The 4,489-nt window shown below is 40.2% G+C and overlaps 1 pseudogene; it reads right to left on the bottom strand.

The window, feature by feature from the left end:
• Window positions 1–3,534: 3,534 nt before the first annotated feature.
• Window positions 3,535–4,489, bottom strand: part of LOC108308139 — a 2,483-nt pseudogene continuing 1,528 nt past the window's right edge.

Here is a 4,489-nt window from a genome sequence, read left to right as displayed (position 1 = left end):
GTAGCTGGGATTACAGGCACGTGCCACCACGCCCAGCTAATTTTTTGTATTTTTAGTAGAGACGGGGTTTCACCATGTTGACCAGGATGGTCTCAATCTCTTGACCTTGTGATCCACCCACCTCGGCCTCCCAAAGTGCTGGGATTACAGGCTTGAGCCACTGCGCCCGGCCGGTTTCTAGATTCTAAACCCACACAAAATGGGCCTAGACAAGAAAACAGAAGGGTGTGTTGCTCTTTGTCCACACCTTTCATCCTGGAGGGCCCAGCCAGTGCTGCCTCAAATTTGACATTTGATTGATGGACTGCGGGGGACAGTGGCAGTGGTATGGTCGTGAGTCACTGTGTTTCCTATAACTATGACAGGATCTATGTACTACAGTGATCAGAGGTCCATCTCCAGGGAACTGGAAATGTGAGAGACTGCCCTGACCTGGGCTGCTGCTGCTCGTGACTGAGCAGGAAGAAAGGAGGCAAAAAATGTTTTTAGTTGCTATTTTTTTCATTGTGATAATGTGTGTATGTGTGCGTATATATATATATACACACATATATCTATGTATATATATGTTATATATATATACACACACACATATATCTATGTATATATATGTTATATATATATATACACACACATATATCTATGTATACATATGTTATATATATATATATATTTATATATATATGGTTAAAAACCTTCTCATTGCTAATACAAATTTGTACAACTTTCCCCTAGTTGTTAGCCCACTTCCCTGTCTCCACCCAGTTCCCATAACCCCTAATGCCAACCTTTTCAAAAAAAAAAAAAGAAGAGGAAGGGAAGGAGAAAGGGAAGGAGGAAGAGGTGGAATATGACTGCTTTTGGTGTTTGCTTTAACCTGATGTCCCCATTATAATAATTCCGAAGGAAAGGCCTCCTCATATAATTTCCTAGGGCCTCAGGCCAGAGAGAGCCATACTTAAAGGTAAATTGCTACTAAGCTGGTGTGTGTTGCTTCTTCTTAAAATTCAGATGCCATTTACTGTCACCTTGTTTCTTTTATGTTTGTTCTTGTTTGCCTATTTTTATTTTTCCTGACTTATTTCATTTATATTTTGTGTTCCCTGTTTTTCTTCGTTCCTTTTAGCATCTGAATCTTTGGTTCATTTTTCTTACCAGAAGCTTTCATGCTAAAACCCCGTCTCTACTAAAAATATAAAAAATTAGCTGGGCATGGTGGTGCGTGCCTGTATAGTCCCAGCTACTCAGGAGGCTGAGGCAGGAGACTTGCTTGAAACCAGAAAACAGAAGTTGCAGTGAGCCGGAATCGGGCCACTGCACTCCAGCCTGGTGTTAGAGCAAGACTCTGTTTCCAAAAAAAAAAAAAAAAAAAAGAAAAGAAAAAGAAAATGCTATGTGCTCACTTACTCTTATTCCCTTTTTTTTGAGACCAGGGCCTGCTCTGTCACCCAGACTGGAGTGCAGTGGCATGATCTTGGCTCACCACAACCTCTGCATCCTGGGCTCAAGCCATCTTCACACTTCAGCTTCCCGAGTAGCTAGGACTAGAGATGTATGCCACTACATCTGGCTAATTTTTGTATTTTTTGTAGAGAAGAGGTTTCACCATGTTGCCCAGCTGGTCTCCAACTCCTGAACTTAAGCGATCCACCCCCCTCAGCCTCCCAAATTGTTGGGATTACAGGCGTGAACCACCGTGCCCAGCCCGCTCTTATTCTTTATGTAAAGCTAAAGTCATAGCAGAGGAGAAACAGAATTTATTCTTTTGTAAATCTCAAAGATAATTATGATGAAAAGAAATTGTTCTTTGTGAACCTAAGAAGTGAAACTGGGTCCAGTGGGTTACTTGTTACAGAGAGGCCAATTTTCAACTGAAAAATAGAAACTGAACACCTTACAAAAGATGAGATTCTTTAAAGTTAGGCTCTCAACCTGTGGATATGTTAGAGGTGTTTTGTGTAATGAACCTTCTCATGCACTGACAGGTTATTGAAGCAGATATTCAAATATCAGCTGAGTGGTTGAGTTAGATACCTTTTGATTTCTCTGCCAACACTCAGATTCCATTCATTGGCTATTCAGTGGTGGTGATGTTTTTTAATTGACCCATCCATACTCTCCAATGTCTGGCCCTGGGCAAAATTATAAAGTAAGATGCTGGTATTCCTCTAGTCCCCAGAACCAAGTGTATCAGTCCTGGCACTATTGATATTTGGGCCAGATAATTCTTTTTTATGGAAGACTGGTGCATTGTAGAATGCTAAGCAGCAACCTTGGGCCCTATGTACTTGATGTCGGTAGCACCCCTCCATCCAGTTGTGACAATCAAAAATATCTCTACACGTTGCCAGATGTCTGCTGGGATGCAAAATTACTTCTTTCTTTGAAAAACAATGCCTTTAAAGGATATAAGAAAGGTTTTAAGAACTTAATGTCAAATTTCTCAAGATCCTTGTATTTAAAAAGACCTACAAAGACCTATCATAACCAAATAGCACAACCAAAATCTGAATTCCTGCCCTAGCATTTGCCCCCGACTCCTCTTTTCTGAATTTTCTGTCTTGCATTATTGCAACCACATCAGGCCAATGTGGTTCAACTTTTATGTAACAAAGTTGTGAGTTATTTCTCAGTTGCCATGGACCCCAGGTTGAAAGTCATGTAACCTGAGCATGCACAGATGAACACATGTGCTACCCACACAGGAAACCTGAGTGCTCAGACCAAGAAGGGTGGGGGAGACTGAATTGAGAAGCAGACACCGCATAGCAGGATCCAGAATCCAATCAGATGAGCTCTAGCATCACCTCATGGCAGGATCCAGTCATATTATGCCTCCTGGCATCATCTCATTGCAAAATGCAATCAGATCACGCCTCATTACCCTGTGTTTATAAAACCCAACCCCCAGCTCAGAGAGACAGGTTTGAGCATTTCCTCCTATCTCCTTGGCAGTTGAATCATGCTGCTTCCCTGCTTAAAAGCTCTTCAGTCCTCCGAATCACCCACAAGATTAAGTCCAAGCCTTTTTAATGGTGCATGGAGCTCTGTGATTTGGCTCCTGCCCACTCTTCCAGCATCATCTCCCATGTTCCCTCTTTTGCATTTCACGATTTGGTGATAGCAGTTTGAGGGAGGTGGCATTGATATTTTTTTCATTACCAGAGCTTTCTATTTCATCTGTTATTTCAGTCTCAGAGTACATTCAGCATAGTACTACATTAGGACAGCATACAACAGCGTCAGTATCACTTCCCAACTCTGTTAACTCTTCCAATGAAGACACACAAGGACACCAGTGATCTTTCAACATACCTGGCAATGTTAAAGTTTTATGTTGACGTTGAGAACATCTTACTGGTGTTAAAAACTTGAGCTCTTTAAATGTTTGTTTAATCAAATTGCACCTTCTTTTTTTTACACTTTGCAAGTATGACATAGTAAATACATTATATTAATTAAGCAACTTGCCCTAGTTTCTGTATTGGGGATTTTAACATTATTGGTTGGATCTTTTGTTTTGTCATCTGCTGTTTTTCAGAATCTTTAAATAGCACATTTCCATGATGTCTGTTCCCTTCCATGTCTGTGGAAGCATAAAAAAATGTCTATTCCCCATTTCTGGTTTTCCTTACTCTAGATTAACACCATGTCTTCAGTGTTGACCTCTTGGACCTGTTCCTTGTTTTCACAAGTCTCCTCAGTATTTTCTCCAAAACTGACATTTTCTTAACTCTTTATTGTTAGAATATCTACAGTTATGTGTCACATCTCTTCAATAGGCTGAGCCCCTGACAGAATGGTCTTCTCATAGATTGCAAGAATACTTTCAATAGGACTTGGTGTTGGTTCAGTGTATGTAAGACATATTCAGTATTTTATAAGATTTTTGGCATCCGGAATATTTTTAATCAGGTTGTTCAGTGTGACAAATATTTCTTCTTCTGGGCATCCCTCATTAATTAGGTTTAGGCATTCAGAAAATGTGTTGCCTGCCTTTTCAGTAAATAGTTTTTGTTCATTTTCTGCCATGGTAGTCCAAAAGGACCCAAATGGTTTTTCATTTTGTCCTTAAGACTCACACTAGGTAACTATTGAGTTAGGAGGCCTTTTCAGCACTGTTTCTTTGCCAGCTTTCCACTCATTCAGATGAGCTTTTCTCTCTTCTGAATTTTCTTTGGATTGAGTTGATCTACTATCAGCAGTTGGTTTTGCTATAGTATGTCTTCACTGGTCAATATGTTTTGATTTTTCTATCAGTTTGGCATTAGAAGATGAAGCAGGAGTTGGGGGCAGTGGGTCACACCTGTAATCCCATGACTTTGGGAGGCTGAGGTAGGTGGATCCCTTGAGGCCGGGAGTTCAAGACCAGCCTGGACAATGTAATGAGACCCTGTCTCTAAAAAAATAAATTTAAAAAAAAATAAGATGAAGCAGGCCTGGCTACAATTTCACATTCTATGTTCCTTTTTTTTTTTTTTTTTTTTTT

This window comes from Cebus imitator, unplaced genomic scaffold, assembly GCF_001604975.1.
Source record: "Cebus imitator isolate Cc_AM_T3 unplaced genomic scaffold, Cebus_imitator-1.0 Scaffold83, whole genome shotgun sequence".
Taxonomy (NCBI): domain Eukaryota; kingdom Metazoa; phylum Chordata; class Mammalia; order Primates; family Cebidae; genus Cebus; species Cebus imitator.
This window is presented reverse-complemented; position numbering and strand designations above follow the sequence as displayed.